This window comes from Apodemus sylvaticus, chromosome 20 (genome assembly GCF_947179515.1).
Source record: "Apodemus sylvaticus chromosome 20, mApoSyl1.1, whole genome shotgun sequence".
NCBI classification, from domain to species: Eukaryota; Metazoa; Chordata; class Mammalia; order Rodentia; family Muridae; genus Apodemus; species Apodemus sylvaticus.
The window spans coordinates 218,941-239,323 of record NC_067491.1 but is presented as its reverse complement, the minus strand read 5'-3'; the positions used below and the strand labels follow the sequence as shown (position 1 = coordinate 239,323).

Here is a 20,383-nt window from a genome sequence, read left to right as displayed (position 1 = left end):
CTGCTGTGTCTTTCACCTGCTACCAACTCTGGGGCAGTGACCTTGGCTCCTAGCCATCTGCCACTGATTCAGGGGCAGTGGCAACCGCAGTAGAGGCCTGGCAGCTTGATTTGCTCTGGCTCTTCCTTGGAGAGCTGCAACACTTTGGTTACTCTGGCTAGGCCAGAGCCCTGAAGATCCCCGAGGATAGTGCCGGGTACATAGACAGGCATATCCCCACAGCTCCCTATACTCTGGTCCTCTGGTTCCCATCGTGCTGGTTTGAATGTGGTTCACCCATAGGCAATGGCACTATTGGGAGATGTGTATTTATTGGAGGAGGCATATCCTTGTGAGAAGAAGTTTGTCACTGTGGAGGCAGGGCTTTGAGTATATGTATACATATACATACATACATACATACATTCATACATACATACATACACACACGTATGTATGTGTGTGTGTGTAAATGTATATATGCACATATGCTTAAGTCTATCCAGTGTGACCCGGACTCTTCTCCTGACTGCCTCTGGATCATGATGTAGAACACTCAGACCCTTCTAGAGCACCATATTTGTCTGGACCTGGATAATGCCATGCTTCCTACAATGAACAGAATGGACTGAACCTCTGATGCTGTAAGCCAACACTAATTAAAAGTTGTTTCGGTCATTGTGTTCTTCACAACAATGAAAACCCTTACTAAGACAGTCATTGGTACTAGAGCCTGGAATGTTGCTGTGATATGCCTGGACATGTTTCTGTTTGGAGGAATGTGGATTTGGGGACTTATTACAGCAGTGCAATGGTTATGTGGGGCTTGATGGGCCGTACTAACAGAAACATGGAAGACAGTGTTCTGGAGGGTGTTTTCAGCTGTGGGGCACTAGCTCAAGTGGTTTCAGAAGAGAAGAATTTTATTATGTGGCCCAGAGACTGTGCTTGTTATATTTTGTTGAAGAATGTGACTGATTTTTGCTACCGTTTTATGAGGCTAAGGTGAAGAGATTTTTGATTAATTTCATTGACAGTGGACGTTTCAGAAAAGACCAGCATAGGCTGTCCTCTGGCTTCCTCTCCTGAAGTGTGTTTTTGTCAAGTGTAGCTTAGAAAGGGAACAAACTGTAGGTCCAAGTAACAAAGGGGCCCAGGAAGCACAACGCTGCTCAACCCGTGTTCCAGGAGAAGAAAAGATGGAGGGAGTAGTGACTTTGGGGCAACCAGCTAATCTTATTGTTTATGCATTTGTCATTTAGCAAGTAAGAGTTATGTCCTGTTAGGCATTATTATTACTTGATTGTTGTTTTCATTTGGACTTTTAATCTGGAATGAATTCAATCCAGAAATGGAAGACACAGGCTTTTGGTCTGGATCTTGAGGAACAGTGTCCATGAAAAGATTAGGTCCAGGCATGGTGGTACACACATTTAATCCCAGGAGATAGAGGCAAGTAGATCTTTGAGGTCAAGGCCAGCCTGGTATAGAGCAAGTCCCAAGTAGAGAAAGGCTTAGGTCCTGGTGTGGTGGTGTGTATCTTTAATACCAGAACTCAGGAGACAGAGACATGCAGAGCTCTGTGTTCAAGATCAGTCCATAGAACAAGCTCCAGGACAGCAAGGCTTAGGCAGTGAGGGTGTTGCAAAACAGAAAGCTGGTGATAGTATAATAAAGCAAGGAGGCCATGTTCCAGGCCCAGCAAGCAGTAGAACTTGGCAGCTTCGGCCGCGTGGCTCTAGCTCTAGAGTTAAGAATAAGAGTTACTGGGATGATTGATGTTGGCTAGCTGGAGCTAAGAAATTAGTGGTGACTCAGAAGAGACTAGTGCCACTGAGATGAAATCGTTTGGGAATTGTTTTTTGAGAGCACAAAAAAGCTGTGTTCCAGAGATTGCCAAGGTTGTACCTTGTGCTGCAGCTGGACTTGCTAGTGTATAAAAATCACCCCTGTTGGTACTGATCACACAAAAGCATATTGAAAGAATAAGGGAATTATGGAGAACCGATGAGTCTTGGTACTGTGAAGAGAGCCTAGGAGAGGCTATTGGTGAAGTGGAAGACCCCAGTATGTTAGAGGTGTCATACCATGGGATGACCACCAAGAATAGTAGCAGCAGTGGATTGGAGTCAACCAGAGCCTTGAGTGCTACAGAGAGCAAAGCTGGAGAAGTCAACCAAGCCCCGTAGAAGATCCCAAAAAATATGTGGATTCTAGACATAGGAACAAGAAGCTGAAATGTTGAAGTTGGAGATTCCAATATATTGGAAATGACAGAGCCATCGTATATCTGTTGAGGAAATCTGCAAACAGGGAACGGAACCTGTCCAAGAGAAAGAATTTTGTTGCAGTCCACAATGATGAAATGAGTTGGAGATATGAAGAATGCTTTTACATTAGAGGGGACATCCAGAGTTTGGAGTTTGCTCAGGTAGTTTTTGTTCTTTCTTTGGGTCCAGTGTTTCCTCTCTATGACCTTTTGGAATGGTAAGGAATGGTAATCCTGTGATGTTGGAGGTATGCAATCTGCCTTTTGATTTTGATTTGATAGGGGATTACACTTATGTGATTCGATGAATTATAGAAGAGACTTTGAACTTTTACCATTATTGAAACTTACAGACTATGGGACTTTTAAAGTTGGGCTAAATTTAATTTGCATTATGTTATGGCTGTTTAGGGCTGCTGTAGAGTCTAGTGTTTGAATAAGCGTCTGGGGGCCAGGGGTGGCATGTGGTGGTTTGAGTATGCTTGATCCATGGGGAGTGGCACTGTTAGGAGGTTAGGAGATTAGAGGCACTTGTTGGAGGCATAGCCTTATTGAGGAAGCATGTTACTGTGAAGGCAGGACTTTGAGATATCATATATATGCTTAAGTTTGACCAGTGTGACCTAGATCCTTCTGGTTACCATCAGATCAAGATGTAGAATATTCAGATCCTTCTAGAACACCATGTCTGCCTGGATTCTGCGAATGGACTGAACCTCGGAAACTGTGTGCTTATGCTTTAAAAGGACACTGTTTGAGTCCTTCCAAGGTTGTTGTCTGCTCTGAGCCTGACCACGATCGTAGCTGGCTAGAAGCCAAGCATTTTCCGGTGATGAACAAAGTTATTTTTGGTTTATTTCTGACTTCAGTGGTCCTTTCCTCATTATTTGCCTGCCCTGTGACCACAATGCTTTTCTATTTTCTTTATTCCTTCCTTCCGTTCATTTCGTTTCATTTTTTTCGAGTCAGGGTTTCTCTGTGTATCTCTGGTTGTCCTGGAACTCACTCTGTAGCCTCTGACTCCGAGAGCCACTTGCCTTTGCCTCCCGAGTGTTGGAATTAAAGGTGTGCGCCATCACAGCTGGGCGATGCCAAACTCTTCATTTTTTTCATCCTAGGTCATCACCCTGGAACCTCCCCTTTGGGGACCATAATTGTGTTTCTAGTCTCAGATCAGAAACATTTGGTGCCCTGTCTCCACCTCCCAAAAGGTGGCATGAAAGGCCATTGCCACCACAGAAGGCTGGGAAAGTGTTAATATTTAGCTAACAGCGTACAGCTGATATGCGAGCAATCCTTAGTGTACCTTATAGAAATTTCTAATGCCTGGCGAATATCAATCAGGTGGCTCAAATATGACCCGTATCGGCTGGGCGTCATTTCAGCTGTGAGCAGAGGGATCACACAGTGCACGTTGAGAAACGATCTGTGTATGCTAGACACCCTATGCCTACACGAGGAAGCGCCTACTGTGTGCAGAAATAGTGCTGGGACAACTTTGCAGTACCGGTGCAAGTTCTACAGTCAATCTATGCAGGTCTGTGCCAGCAGGACAATTCTGTGCCTGGGGTGGAGTCGCCCAGGGCTGTGAACCACAATGCTGGGTCTAGGCAAGCTACTGTAGCTAAGGGAGCGGCTCCTGTCACTCAAGGCCTCACTAGCCACCCAGGACTCGGATACGGATGCCAGTTAGGATGGAGGCGGGTACTTCCGGCCCGCCATGCTGCAGGCTCCGCTGTGTTTCTGAGGGAGGCTTTGGTGGTTCCGGGTTCCGTACTGAGACCAGCTGCTAGGAGCTGTGAGGAGAACGGACGAGCTGGGAATCCGCGCCATGGTGAGCTGGGCCGCCGTCCCCGCGCGGGGAGGATCCGCGGGAGTCCGTGTGGGATTGTCCCGGGTGCGGGAACCGGCAGCAAAACGCGGCGCCCGGTGTGGTTCCGTTTGTTCACCTGAGGTTACTAAGGTACACCTCGCAGGCGGAAATGGAACCTCTCCATGACACCATTCCCATGGCTGCGCCTGCGCACAGCCTGGGAAGTTGCTTGGAAACTGTTCACGTCATTCTGCAGGGCACGCGCATGCGCGGCCTTTATTGTCAGGGACGACAAGTGGGCTGACTGGCCGAGCTCCACTTTGTCCAGCGTCTTCTAGAAGTTCTGTGCTAGGCCCTTGACATTCAGGGGTAGGATCCGTCTGCAGTTAACTCTGTGCAGGTGTAAAGTTTGTGTCATTAACACCTTTGCATGTAGATGCCATGGTGGTCCAGTCACGTGTGTTAGTAAGGCCAGACTCACTGTGTTTCTCTGCCTAAATTGTCAAAATCAACCCTATATTAATTGCGATTTTGTTCTAATTGTTTTTGGTTTATGTTCTACTGATCTCTTTATTCTTTCGCAAACAGCACAGTCTTCATTGCAGGTGTAGGGGAAGTTTTGAAGTCAGATGGTGTCAGTGTGCTGTGCAGCTCATGTTTTCTGTTGTTCATTGTAGAGATCGTTAGACTCTTTATTTATTGAATCTGTAGCTCAGATTCTGTATTAAAATATTGAGACTTCTTGACTACAATTCTGGAATTTCTCTCCTTTGCGTGAGTTCATTGATTCTTTTTATAACAAAGTTATAGTTTTGGCTACAGACATTTGTCTTATTTCTACGTATTCTTGTATTTTTTTTATCTAAATTTCTTTCATGTGCATGAGTGATTGCTTCAGTGTGTGTGTTCATCAGTTGGGTGTTTGGTGCCCTGAGGTTATCAGATGCCCTGCACCAGGATCTGTGGGTAATTTTGTGCCACCGTGTCAGTGCTGGAAACCAATGAAATGAGCATGATGCTTGTGAGAACAATATCAGTTGTACCCTTTAATCCACGTGTACATGGGTGCTGCCCCTGCCTTTAATCCACGTGTACATGGGTGCTGCCCCTGCCTTTAATCCACGTGTACATGGGTGCTGCCCCTGCCTTTAATGGTCTAATAACTTTTTTAATATTCAGTATTTGCATTTCTGTATGCCAAGGTTTCTATTAACACTTGTCAGAACCTGATACAGCTTTGTTCACAGCTGATGTTCTTTCTAAAAAATGAGTCCCAACCAGGCAGTCCAGGTAGGGCTTTCAAAAAAATAAATTTATGACAAGGTCTCTTATGTTGACTCAGGTTGTCTTCATCCCACTGTGTGGCTACACAGGCCTTGCTCCCTATCTGAGTCAACATCCTCACCTCTTGGATTAAAGGTTTGTAATATCACACAGTTCTAAAAAATATCTATGTGATTCATGTTGTGGGCTGTCCATATCAGTAACCGGAAAAGGATTTGTGTGTGGAGTATGGTTTCTCCCTAGAGACCAGAATAGAAGGAAAAGTTTACTGTGTCCGTTGCAGGGGGAAACAGGCTATGCAATAGCTGAATTATAGGTTGTTTAAGTTTAATTCAGTGAGCTCCTGGGGTCTTTGTTATAAAGAAGGTTCTGATGTGTTGGGCGAGTGACTTTCTGTGTACTTTCTCAGCATACATCAATTCATACCATATGAATGAAGCCAAACCAAATTGGTGCATCCAATTTTGGGAAATTATTTTCAGCTAATGAAATTTTCAATTGAACTGCTCTCTCACACAGGTAAATGCTAATCTGATAGGAGGGCTAAGACACAGGGTGTTGGGCTGTGGATTGTGTGGCAGCTTACAGCAGAGCAGGTAAAATTTACACAGGCCAGGCCAGGTGGTCACTTATTAATGGCATTTTCTCTACCAGGAAAGAACTTACTCTGTTTTAAAGTCAAAATACCTGGCTGTCCTTTTATTTATGTTTAATCTCTTTTAAAAGCCAAGTTTCAATATGTGACTTAGTGTGGTGGTGATGGCTTGAATAGATATGGCTCCTACAGACTCATGTGTTTAAATGTTAGCCTCCTAGGGAGTGGCACTATGAGGAGATGTGGCCTTGTTGGAGTAGGTGTAGTCTTGTTGAAGGAAGTGACACTATGGAGATGGCCTTTGACATCTCCTGTATGATCAAGTGTGGCCAGTGTGACACAGTCCCCCTCTTCTGCTACCTTAGATCAAGACTTAGAACTCTCAGATCTTTTCCAGCTCCATGCCTCTTGCCATGATGATCATGGAATAAGTCTCTGAAACTGTAAGCCCTAATTAAATATTTTCTTTTGTAAGAATTGCTGTCATCTTGGTGTCTCTTCACAGCAGTGGGAACTTCCACTAATACAGCTAGCCAGTGTTTTATTGCTGTGTTGAGAGCATGGCAGTTCTTACAGCAGAAAGCATTTAATTGGTGATTGCTTACAGTTTCAGAGGTTTACTTTTTTGTCGAGAGCATGGTGGCATGCAGGCAGGCATTTTAGCTGAGAATTCTATATCTGGATCTGTAGGCAGAGGAAGAGAGAAAGAAAGCCAGTGGTCCTGGATTGGGCCCTTGAAACCTCAAAGTACACCCCATGTTATACTTTCTTCTACAGTATCACCCCTCCTCTTCTCTGCCAAGGGGTGCCACTCCCTCCTGGCTATATACTGAAACTCAGCTCATGTCCCTAGTCACATACTTCCTCTAAGACCACACTTCCTCCAAGAAGGCCACATGTCCTGATCCTTCTTAAGCAGTGCCACTCCCTGATAACCAAGTAATCAAACATAGGGGCCTATGGGGGTCATTCTCATTCAGACCACTGAAGTATCACTTTTAAAATATTTTTGCACATATATTACTATACTCTATTTCCTTCTATTCTCCAATGCTTCTCACTTATTAAGAACTTCATTCAATTTTCTGCAAGTGGTTATTCATTTATTTATTTTTTAGAACAATGTGTCATGTGGGTGTCTTAGTTTTTCTGTTGCTATGATGAAACTTCATGACCAAAGAACAAGTTGGGGAGGAAAAGGTTTTTTTGGCTTACACTTCCACAGCATTGTTCAGTATTGAAGGAAATCAGGACAGGAACTCAAACAGGGAAAAAACCTGGAGGTGGACGCTGATGCAGAGACCATGGAAGGAAGGTGCTTCTTACTGGCTTGCTCTCTATGGTTTACTCAGCCTGTTTTCTTATGGAACCCAGGACCACCAGCCCAGGTATGGCACCACTCCCAGTGGAATGGGCCCTCCCCATTAATCACTAATTTTAAAAAAATGCCTTATAGGTCTGCCTACAATCTAGTCTTATAGAGGCTTTTTCTAAGCTGAGGTTAGACATGCATCCTTAAGTCAGTCTGTGTTAGTCTGAATAGACCTCAGGTAAAGAGAGACATATTTTTAAGCAAGTGATTCTTAGAGCTTTAATCCTGGAATCCTTTAACATAATTCTTCTATGTTGTTGTAACCACAACCTTAAAATAAACATATGACAGTCTGGCAACTCTAGAGGACCCCTGCATAAAGGTCTTTTGAGTCTCAAAGGGTTTCAACCTATAGGTTGAGAAACTGTTTCAAGTTCCTTATCAGACTTATAATCAGGTCATTATTTTATTGCCTCATAAGATAGGAATTTTGTGGTCTGGTGTGTAGCTGTGGTATTTATTAGTCTTATTTATTTAGTCATCAAGATCATATATTGATAAGGTCATTAAATAAAATATCTGATGAACTTTAAATTGTCCCACAGCCTTAAATTTAAACATTTGCTGTTTCTTTTTATTTTATTTTATTTTATTTTATTTATTTTATTTTATTTTATTTTATTATTTTATTTTATTTTATTGTATTTTTTGGTTCTTTCAAGACAGGGTTTCTCTGTGTAGCCCTGACTGTCCTGGAACTCACTTTGTAGAACAGGCTGGCCTCGAACTCAGAAATCTGCCTGCCCCTGCCTCCCAAGTGCTGGGATTAAAGGCATGAGCCACCACTGCCCAGCCTTTTCTTTTTTTTAAAGATTTATTTATTTATTATATGTAAGTACACTGTAGCTGTCTTCAGACATACCAGAAGGGGGCAGCAGATCTCATTAAGGATGGTTGTGAGCTATACTGTGGTTGCTGGAATTTGAACTCAGGACCTTCGGAAGAGCAGTCAATGCTCTTAACTGCTGAGCCATCTCTCTAGCCCCACATTTGCTGGTTTGTTTTTTGTTTGTTTGGGTTTTGTTTGTTTGTTTGTCTGTTTGTTGGATTTGTTTTTTTATTTTTATTTATTTATTTTTTTTTGAGACAGGGTTTCTCTGTAAAGCCCTGGCTGTCCTAGAACTCACTCTGTAGACCAGTTTGGCCTCGAACTCAGAAATCTGCCTGCTTCTGCCTCCCAGAGTGCTGGGATTACAGGTATGTGACACCACCACCCGGCTACATTTGCTGTTTTTAAAATGTCCAGTTTTTATTTTATTTTTTTGTAAAATTACTAAACCTTCTTTAAAGAAGTTTAAAATTTCTCAATTTTATGTTTTGTAGTATTGAAAAGTCCGTGTTTAAAGAGTGAAGCCATAGAGGGCAGTCATTTTTAGAAGGAAAAAAAAAACCAAGATTTAACTGTGTAAACAACTCAATGTTTCCAAAACCAATAACAAGTGGGTTACTTTTATGTTACAAAGTTGCAGAAAGATTTTTTTTTGTACATTAATGTATGGAGGTGCAGTTTTAATACTTTCATTCACACACACACACACACACCCTTGGTTTTTAAGACAGGATAGAAATTATATAAAATCTTTTCCTGATCTAAAAGTTCCTTTGGAAACATGTTTTCTTGGCTAGCTCATGCCATGGGTTGCTGCCCAGAATGGCTTCAATCCTGAGTTATGAATTTTAAGTTAACTTTTTGGTACAGATGTTACAGATTTTAACCATACCTGATAACTTGTAAGCCAATAATCTATAACCAATGTAGACATTGTATACTCATACATTTAAGACCAATCAAACACATATGTAGTGGCCTGTATATTATACATTTGAAACAGACAGACAAAACTTCCTCCAGCTGTAATTTCAAGAGAAGAGAACCTTGCTACCTGCTGAATCCAGTTCTCACAGGCACAGTGGTTCTGTTGTGTGACTAGCCACTGAATTCCTGCTGTAGAAAGCTGAAGTGCAGGTGCTTTCTTGAGAGCAGCTTGTACAGATCAGGTGACCAGGCTTTATTGCCTAGGTCTGCTTCGTCTCTCAGGGTATCCAGGCACTGATACACATGCCTGGAATGCAAGGAAAGAAGCTAATGCAGGTGGGGTGTATTTTCAGGATCCAGCCAGCTTGAATGCAGGAAAGAAAAAGCCTTGGAGAGAGCCTCAGTGAAACAGCTCTCCTTTACTGGGGGTAACAAGTACTATATGGAACTTGGGAAGTGGCTAGGGGTTTTCAGGGTGAGTGTACATCATTGCCTGGAGCTGATGTGCTGGGAACACTCCATTAGCATGAAGAAGAATTCCAGGCGCTTGCTGGATATGTCCTCGTAGGGAGAGAGGAAGTTAAATGTGCAATCTGGCTTCCAGGCTACATGGCTATCTCAAGGGTGGCAGAGGTTGGGGTTGTAGAGTCTATGTGCACTAGAACATGCAGACTCAAAGGAGGGAATGATCCTACATCCTGGTGGTCCTTTTTTGTTTGTTTGTTTGTTTGTTTTATTGAGTCAGGGTTTCTCTGTGTAGCCCTGGCTGTCCTGGAACTCACTCTGTAGACCAGGCTTGCCTTGAACTCAGAAATCCGCCTGCCTCTGCCTCCCAAGTGCTAGGATTACAGGCGGGTGCCACCATGCCCGGTTTCCTGGTGGTCTCAGGACAAGATTTTTGGGATTTGGACATGTCTCAACCTCACTCTTGCTCCAGACTGGCTTCCTGAGTTGCACGACTTTCTGGCCTCACAGTGGCTTAAGAGATGCAAAGGCGAAAAAAGAGCGGCCTTATGTGAGTAGAATGTTATGTCACCTAAGGTCATGGTGAAGCCCTGGCCTGTGCAGCTGCTGAGGCCCATGTCTGAGGCAGAGGGCTTGCAGCAGTGGGTGTCTGTGTAGATGTCCGTGGCTGTATTGCTCCCAAAAGCCATGCAGACATCCCTCATCTGTGCTGTGACTTGGGACCATGTTGATATTCAAGGGCTGTTTAGAGCTGGCCCTGCCCCTTGCCAGCTGCAGCACATGGGAGAGCCAGCCCTGCACCTCTACCAGGCTGTGCAGTATACCTAGCCCAGGTAGTGGGGTCATGGGCAAGCTGGCCATGGGTGCATGAGCATGGGAGAGCTGGCCTGCTTCTCCTCATTGTTTGGAGGTAGAGATGCCCTCCCCCTTCCTCAACCCTTGCCACCTATATGAGGCAGGAGATCTGGCCTTGCTCCTCAGTAGCTGCAGCACTTGGGAGACCTCGGCTTATGCCTTGCCTGAGCAGGACAGTAAAGCTGGCCCTGGTGGCATGGGTATGGGTGAGCTGCTGGTGTGACCAATGTAGCTACCACTCAGGTCTATATCCAGGGCTATGAGTTAAGTCAGCCTAACCTCTACTTTATCTTTGAACTGCTAGGGCACATGAAGGGTCTTTACTTGTAGATCTAAAGTTTCAGGATCTCCATGGCACAGAACAACAGGATATCCGAGGGGAATTCTGGTGAGATAGTAGAAGCCAGAGGACTCAAGCCACCAGCTCAATGACTCATTGCAATGAACATTTGCAGCTAAGATGTGTGGACAAAAGTTTATACTGTAAGACACACTGTGCTATATAACAGCTTTCACAACAAGAGTTTTTCTGGGGTAGAGGGAGTTGAAAGGGCAGAGGGTCAAAACAGAGGGACTGGCAGATGAGAGATATTGAGATGCATGATGTGAAAGTCACAAATAATAAAAAGTCTCTGTTATGGTTTGTATATGCCTGTCCCAGGGAGTGGCACTATTAGAAGGTGTGGCCTTGTTGGAGGAAGTGTGTCACTTTGGGGGTGGGCTTGCAGATCTTCCTCCTGTTGGCTGAGGATGCTCGTTCTGTTCCTGGCTTCCTTCGGTTGAAGATGTAGAACCCTCAGCTCCTGCATCATGCCTGCCTGGATGCTGCAATGCTTCTTGATGACAATGGACTGAACCTCTGAACCTGTAAGCCAGCCCTAATTAAATGTTGTCCTTATAAGACTTGCCTTGGTCATGGTGTCTGTTCACAGCAGTAAAACTCTAAGACAGAAGTTGGTACCAGGAGTGGGGTATTGCTGTGACAGGCCTGACAAGCTTTTGTTTGAAAGAATGTAGATTTAGGAATTTTAGATTTGGAAAGCAGTGCAATGTTTTAAGAGGAGCTTAATGGGCTATCCTAGTAGGAATATGGAAGACTTTGTAACTAAGAGTGATTTGAATTGTGTAGACCTGGCTCAAGAAGTTTCAGTGAAGAATTTCAATATGTGGCCTAGAGACCATTTTTGTGGTATTTTGGTGAAGAATGTAGCTACTTTTTGCCCTTGTCTGAAGAGTCTGCCTGAGGCTAAGGTGATGAGACTCAGATTAATTCCACTGACAAAGGAAACCTCAGAAATGCCTGTCATAGACTTTTTTTTCTGGTTAAATCTCGTGTAGAGGATTTTAAACAAGTGGAGCAAGCTTAGAAAGGAAAAAAAATGGTTCGAGTATTAAACAGGCAACAGGAAGTGAAATGGAGCCTAATCCTGTGTTCTAGGAGATAGTTAATGAAGGGAGTGGGACTTTGGGGTAAGATTCTACTCAACTAAGTTTAGATCCAGGCATGGTGGTACAAGACTTTAATCCCAGGAGATAAAGCCAAGCAGATTTCTGAGATCAAGACCAGTCTGGGAAAAAGCAGGCTCTAAGTGAAGAAAAACTTAAATCCAGGCTTGGTGGACCATACCTTTAATTCCAGTGTTTAGGAGACAGGCATGCAGATCTCTGAGTTCAAAGGCAGTATGTGGAGCAAGTTCCAGGACACCCAAGCTTAGGCAGTGAGGTTTTGGAAAACAGAAAGCTGGTGATAGTGTAATAGAACAAGGGAGCCATGTTCCAACTCCTGCAAGCAGCAGAACTCGGCAGCTTCAGCCACGTGGCTCTGGCTTTAGAGTCCAGAACAGAAGGGACTACTGGGACAATTGATGCTGGTTAGCTGGAGCTAAAAAGTTAATTAGTGGTGATTAAGAAGCGACCAGTATCACTGAGGTGAAATCTTCTGGGAAGTGTTTTCAAAGAACAAAGAAGCTGTGTTTCAGAGATAGCCAAGGTTGTACCTCATGCTGCAGCTGTACTTGGTAATATGTAAAAGTCACTCAGGTGGTACTGGTTTTGAAGGCATGAAGGGGTCATGAAGAGCAGCTAAGGCTTGGCATTGTGAGAGGCCATGGGAGGCCATTGGTGAAGGTGCAGCCTTAGCTGTAGTTGATGGCCTAGGATTGAAGGGTCATGCAAAGGAATTGAGTCTTGGCACCATGAAGAGCACCTATGAGAGGGTATTGGTAAAGCCTAGTTGCAGTGGACCCCAGCATATTGAAGATGCCAGTACCATGGGATGATAACAAAGAACAGCAGCAGCAATGGAGTGGATCAGCCTGAGCTTAGAGTGCTACAGAGAGCAGAGCTGGAGAAGTGATGCCAGCACTTTGGAGGAGCCCAGAAGATCGTGTGTGGATCTGAGACATTGAAACAAAAAGCTGTAATATTGTAATATTGGGATTAAGTATTCACATGTAGTTTAAGGACTGTAAGGTCCAGAATACAGAAAAACATCTTAAATAGTTGAGAAGGAAACAATAATGGAGTGTTCTTTTTCCATACCTTGTTTATGTCAAAGCAACTAAGAAGTGAATATAAAACTACATGTTCCTGGGATATGCTTGGGTAGACACAAGAATGGATACCACAGGTAGAAGAGAGGAGTCATGAGTGTCTTAGGGAAAACAGGCATGGAGATAGATTACCAGTGGAGGGCGGGAGTGTGAGGTGAAGCATTAAGACCCAGCTTCACCTGTATCTGCAGCCCCCAGCTGTCCTAGCTGCTCACTGGCAGCAGCTCTCTTAGTACCCAGCAGTCTATTTTAGTTCCCCTGGGGTGTGTCTTTACCCAAGGTTGGCTCTCTAATCTGATGCAAATTTACATGAATCTTTGAAGTCTAACCATTGTAGATCATTAGCAGCTTCCTTTGATAACTGGGTAACTATTTGTTGGAGCCACACAAGCTAATAGAATTTCTCATTTGGGTGGGGAAGCTAGTATATACATCAGGTAAATTAATGTGTAAGTATGACATCTCCTTAGTGGAATGGAGTGACACCAAGAAATTTGAGTGTTGACCAAATTTTTATGTTTATGTCATGTGATTACAATAATCTATAAATCATATGGCATTTATCCTTTTTTTTTTTTATATATGAAACCAAGGTGAAGAAGAGAAGCTGCAGAGAGAAAGAGCCATCTAAAATCAATTGAAACTGAGACATACAGCTGCAAGATTTAGCTTTTGCCTAGAATGATTTCAGTCTTTTCTTGGTCCAGGTTTTTCTTTTTTTTTTCTTTGTTGGAAAGAGTATATGTATTCTGTGCCGTTGTGCATTGGGAAGCCATAATTTGTTTTTTGATTTTATAAGATAATCACAGTCAAGATCTTGCCTGGAGTGTCAGAAAAACCTTTGGATATCAGAACAATGTTGGGACTGTTCTACAATATGAGGATCATTGAAGTGAATCTAAATATGTTTGGCATTATGTGATGTCTGGGTAGGTTCTACCCAGGAGAATGCCATGACCTGTGTTTAAATGTGGTAAGCTGAATAAAAACTCTCCCAGGTAGGATGGTGTATTTGAACATTTGTCTCATGTTTGTGGCTTTCATTAGGGTGCTTATGGAACCTTTAGGAGGAGGCTCCTTTCTGGAAGAAGTTAGTCTCTGGGGAAGGGCATTGAGTGTTTGTATTCTTACCACACTTTTTTGTACATCTTCTGGTGGTTCATTGAGCAACATGCTTCCTTCTTGTTCACCCACACCATCTCCACCATTACATACTCCATCTCTGAAAAATGTAAGGTAGAATAGAAGCAATTGATCACTTTTCTGGCCTTATATATTTTATTTTTATATTTCTGGCTGATAGAATTAGTTCTTTATTTGTGTATATTATTATTATTATTATTATTATTATTATTATTATTATTATTATTATCTTTATTATTTTGCTTTGTTTTGTTTGGTTTTTTTTGAGACAGGGTTTCTCTATAGAGCCCTGGCTGTCCTGGAACTCACTCTGTAGACCAGACTGGCCTCGAACTCAGAAATCCTCCTGCCTCTGCCTCCCAAGTGCTGGGATTACAGGCATGCGCCACCACTGCCTGGCAGAATTAATTCTTTAAGAGGGTGAAAGGTCAAGATCTTATGTTCTTCGTAACAAAATTGGCTTAGAACTGGCTCACTTGGCCCTTTCTCTTATCTCCTCCCAGTTCACAATGTTTGTGTCTCTTAATAGCCAGCACCCTCTTAGCTCTTCAGTTGGGCTCAACACATTCATGTCTCGGCATAATCTTTTTTGCAGTTTTAAGCTTTTTTGTGGAAAATAGGTTTAGTTTGCCCTTCATAGCCAATCTTTTTCCTGTTATAATGCCACTTTCCCTGGGCATACAAAGAATTATTGCCTTTCTTATATTGTGCCACCATGTGGGATTGGTGCTTCCCATATTTCCTGCAGAATGTCTGGTGGATCTAAGGAACAGTCACCATGTTTGCAGGACTGCTGTCAGTTCAGAAAGTAGAGTTAGGTTTTTGTACATGTCAACCAGTTACTCTTGTGCTGAACTTTACTCACATCTTGACTTTGGAACTTTGGCAGAGGATATTGTTTTTCACCAGGGTGGCATACATTCATGACATTAATATTGCGTCTTCAGAATAATTAGATTGTAGTTTAATATTCTTTCTACCATTGTGTATAGTTTTGATTTTGAAAAAACGTGCATGAATCTTTTGTGTGTATATATATATATGTGTGTATTACATACATATGTTCATATATACATGTACATAGATGTGTACCACTTGTGTGCCGGATGTTTCCTGAGGTGAGAAGAGAGCATTTGATTCTCTTGATCTGGATTATGAAAGGCTGGGAACTTCCAGGCGAGTGTTAGGATTTGATCTAGAACCTCTGCAAAAGCAACATGTACTCTTAACTGCTGACCCATCTTTCTTATGTTTTTGGTTTTGATTTTGGATCAATATTTATTTGCCAATATCTTTGAAAACTCTTGATCTCTCAGCCATTTACTAAGAATGCTTTCTTCCGTAGGAATATTATGTTTCCCTTATATTTTAAACTGGGCCACTTAAGTTTTATGATAGACTATTATTGAGCTGAAATACATTTAAACTCTGCAGGAATTTTGATTGAGCCTCTGAGTGCTTTCTGTCTTATTCTTTTTGTTGTCATTTGTTTTGAGGGTCTTATGAAGTAGCACTGGGTGTCATGGAAATCACTACATAGACTAAGATGGCCTAGAAACTTCAGAGATTCATTCCTCTTTGCTTCCTGAGGTCTGGGATTAAAGGTGTGCATCACCACATCCATCTTCTTCATCTTTTTTTGAAGTTAGTCATTTTGATGTATACTCCATTGATCAGTTTGAGTATCTCTCTGTATTATCTGTTAGTAGTCATTTCTTGTGCAATGGCATATGGAATTCAGTGGGCCTGAAAATGAGAGGTGTGATCCTCCTTTTCTGTTTACTTGTAAATGACTTTTTGATTACATTTGAAATGCTGTGATATGAAATAAATGTGTAGAGCACCCAGAATTATGTAAATATATTCTCAGTGAAATGTACATTTACAATACAGTGAGTCTCACCATTTCTATTATGTGCATGTGTGGGATATTTTAGGATGCGGTGACCTATGAGGATGTGCATGTGAACTTCACTCAGGAAGAGTGGGCTTTGCTGGATCCTTCCCAGAAGAGTCTCTACAGAGATGTGATGCTGGAAACCTACTGGAACCTCACTGCTATTGGTAAGAATATTAGTTTCTCTTCAGTTTATAAACAAGCAAACAAGTGTTTCTTGGTTATTGGTATACTTCTGTGATTTCTATTGTGACAGAGGAAGAATGTAGTGAATGATCAGACATGGTTCTCAACTTCACCAAATATTCTGACTTAAAATTTGCATACTGTCCAATAATATATCATAAATTTTCTGATACTATATTTTAGGTTACAAACTAGAAGATCACAATGTTGAAGAATACTATTCAAGTTATAGAAGACATAGAAGGTAAATTTTATGTGCAAGCTGATGTAATTGTATCACTGAAGAAAATTTAATTTACCTTTAAGTTTTAAAGAAAAGCAACAATGTAAATAAGTACAGCATTATGTATATTGATGGTTAGTAAATTCTCATAAGACCATGTAGCTGACCCTTGTTTATAAGGCATTCTTAGAAACAAGACAAGGAAACAACTTCTTAACACTAGGCATAACCCTGAGAGAACCACTTTGTAGAAATGCCAATTTATTTAGTTTCATCTCATTCAAGTATTATAAAAAGCATGCACGGACTGGAGAGATGGCTCAGTGGTTAAGAGCACTGACTGCTCTTCCGAAGGTCCTGAGTTCAAATCCCAGCAAACACATGGTGGCTCACAACCATCTGCAACAAGACGCCCTCTCCTGGAGGGTCTGAAGACAGCTACACTGTACTTACATATAATAAATAAATAAATAAATCTTAAAAAAAAAGCACGCACATTGGTTAGGGGATTAGTTATATCTAAGGCTTATATATATCTAGGGGATTATATCTAAGGCTTTATAAGCAAATCGTTTATAGTAAAGCTAGTGTTACTCATATACTTCTTGTGACTTTCCAAAGTTTAGTGAGAAGAACAGTTTATGGGAGGCAAGAAGGTTGATGTAATGAAAAAAAACCTTAATCTTTATAGCACACATCTATGGGAACAAGAACTTAAGTTGAGTGAATGCAGTGTGAAAACCTTTTGTTTGTTATTTCTTCTTTAATAGGTATAACATCTGTTATTGTGGATACAAGCCTTGTGAGCATAGGGGATATGGAAAGAACCAATGTACCTTTGCCTATAGCAATTTTCTTCAAATATATGATAGAATCCAAACTGAAGAGAAGCTGTATGGATGTACTCAATGCAGTAAAGCCTTTGCAAATTTCCGTAGTCTTCGAAAACATGAAAAAAACCATACTAGAGAAAAACCCTATGAATGTAGTCAATGCAGTAAAGCTTTTCCAAGTCGCAGTTCTCTTCAAATACATGAAAGAACTCATACAGGAGAAAAACCCTATAACTGTAATGAATGTGGTAAAGCCTTTTCAACTCGTAGTCATCTTCAAATACACAAAAGAACTCATACAGGAGAGAAACCCTATGATTGCAGTGAATGTGGTAAAGCATTTGCACGTAGCAGCAATCTTCAAATACACAAAAGAAGTCATACGGGAGAGAAACCCTATAATTGCAATGAATGTGGGAAAGCATTTGCATGTCGCAGTCATCTTCAAATACACAAAAGAACTCATACAGGAGAGAAACCTTATGATTGTGATGAATGTGGGAAAGCCTTTGCAACTCGTAGTCATCTTCAAATACATGAAAGAACTCACACTGGTGAGAAACCTTATGAATGTAATCAATGCGGTAAAGCCTTTATAGGTCGCAGTCATCTTCAAATACATAAAAGAGTACATACTGGAGAGAAACCTTATGAGTGTAATCAGTGTGGGAAAGCTTTTGCATATAACAGTGATCTTCATCGACACGAAATAATTCATACTGGAGAGAAACCCTATGGATGTAATCAATGTGGTAAAGCCTTTGCAAGTCGTAGTAGTCTTCGAAATCATGAGGAGCATCATACTCTTGAGAAACCGTATGAATGTACTCTATGTGGTAAAGCTTTTGCATATTGCAGTAATCTTTATATACATGAAAGATGTCATACTGGAGAGAAACCGTATGTATGTACTCAGTGTGGTAAAGCCTTTGCACGTCGCAGTCACCTTCATATACATGAAAGAATTCATGCTGGGGAGAAACCTTATGAATGTAATCAATGTGGAAAAGCTTTTCTACTTCGCAGTAGTCTTCAAATACATGAAAGAACTCACACTGGAGAGAAACCTTATGCATGTAATCAATGTGGTAAAGCCTTTGCACGTCAGAGTCTTCTTCAGATACATGAAAGAAGTCATACTGGAGAGAAACCTTATGAATGTAATCAGTGCAGTAAGGCCTTTGTATGTCGCAGTAGTCTTCAAATGCATGAAAGAACTCACACTGGAGAGAAACCTTACGAATGTAATCAATGTGGTAAAGCCTTTGCACGTCGTAGTCTTCTTCAGAAACATGAAAGAAGTCATAGTGGAGAGAAACCTTATGAGTGTAATCAATGTGGTAAAGCTTTTGCAAGTCGTAGTAGTCTTCGAAATCATGAAAAACATCATAATATTGAGAAACCTAATGAGTATAATCAGTGTGTTAAAGCGTTTACATCTCTCCCTCCATCTTCCAATTTATGAGAGAAACCACACTGGAAAGAACCTCTGAGTGTAGTAAATGTGGAAAATCCTTTATAAGTGACAGTTATCTTCAAATACACAAAAGTCACATTGGAGAGAAACTGTATGAATGTACTCAGTATGGTAAAGACTGCATATTGGATTAGTCTTCAAATTACAGAACATGTCATACTAGAGAAATCCTACAAATGTAATTGATAGTTAAGTTTTGGCACATCAGTGTAATCTTCAAATGCATCAAAGAACTTATACTGGCGAGTATAAGTTAAAATGTAATCAATGCAACAATACTCTGCATCTTATAGTCTTCTTCAAAGGTATGAAAGAATTCCTATAGGAGAGAAATGCCATGAATCTAATACATGCAGTAAGGGCTTGCACAACAAGGGTATTTTTCCTACTGAGTCATCTCACTGGTGCTTATGTAAGATTAATAGAACCATTTCATCCTTAAAATATAGTCTTCTTTTTAGATTGTATAAAAATTGTCACCCAAGTATAGAAGAACACAGAAAACCTTGAATAATAAAACATACTTTCAAATGAAAATGATATTTATACTGCATCCATTTTTATGGGTTTTCTTATTCTGAGGAACAAATACTTGTTCTTAACTCTATCAGAAACACAAATTAGTACAGAGAGAATTTCCTCAGTGAGTGAAGGTAGCTGCAGTTAAGCCTGATGACCTGATCTTGTCATCTGGGAAACCCAAAGTAATCATACAAGTTTGTTTTCCTCTCTGTTTCCTATGTGTACTACTATTTTTAATGTGAACCATTGTAGGTGAAGCTAGTGGTCTCGAATATCAAAAGGCCTGGTGATTCTGTTGTAGGAAATTTGGTCATTTGAAAAGACAGTGTGACCAAGCTGCTAAAAAGGTCTCAGATCTCAAAATGTCTGGTGCATTAATTGTGAGAAATATTGTTCTTTGTTCAGAAAACATTTGTTAAGGGTCAGAGCATCTCCAAGGGTAATGGTTTTTGTAAATATAAACTAGAAAAACAGCCTAGGTTTCCAGATATGTGCAGGCAATATGGCAAGGGTTGCCATTGGACCACTGAGTATAGGTTCAGCAAAGATATCCAAGGCAACTTTCTTACCATTGAGACCTGGTCCTAGGTCTTGTAGCCAAAAAGTATGAGTTGTTTGTCTCTTGTAAGCCACAAAATAACAATCAGGCAGAAAACCCTCATTGAATATTGCAGATCTAATGCATACTACTGCAAATAGTGCTGCTCTAGACTTGGCCATATATATACATCTTACTCTACTCCATAAAATTTAATGTTACAAAAATATCTACAGGGTTTATGGTCCTTTACCTGCTAGGGCAGTAGGAATGATTTAGGAAAGGAATGGGTTGACTTTCCAAAGATTCATTGTGCATCCAGGAATTATAGATGAAGATTTCAAAGAGGAAATTAAAATTATGGCCTATATAAAAAATGAGATGCATTTTAATGCAGGTGATAGGATTGCTCAGCTGCTACTGTTTCCCTATATCAATGCTGAAACTGCACCAGTAGAAAGAACAGAGGGGGGTTGGAAGTACTGGAAAATGTGTTCTGGAGAACAGTAGTTTATGATGAGAGGTCAAAATTAAAATAGCAGGTAAATGGTGTTGAAATAGAAGGTTTGGTGTGTACAGGAGCAAATGTAACCATTATTTCACAAAGGTCTTAGAATTCAGAAT

At 41.3% G+C, this 20,383-nt stretch overlaps 2 pseudogenes; one reads left to right on the top strand and one right to left on the bottom strand.

Moving 5' to 3' along the window:
* The first annotated feature begins 3,965 nt into the window (after positions 1-3,965).
* Positions 3,966-19,236, top strand: LOC127670755 (zinc finger protein 431-like; annotated as a pseudogene).
* On the bottom strand, positions 14,545-14,863 carry LOC127670756 (60S ribosomal protein L36a-like; annotated as a pseudogene).
* Positions 19,237-20,383: the final 1,147 nt, after the last annotated feature.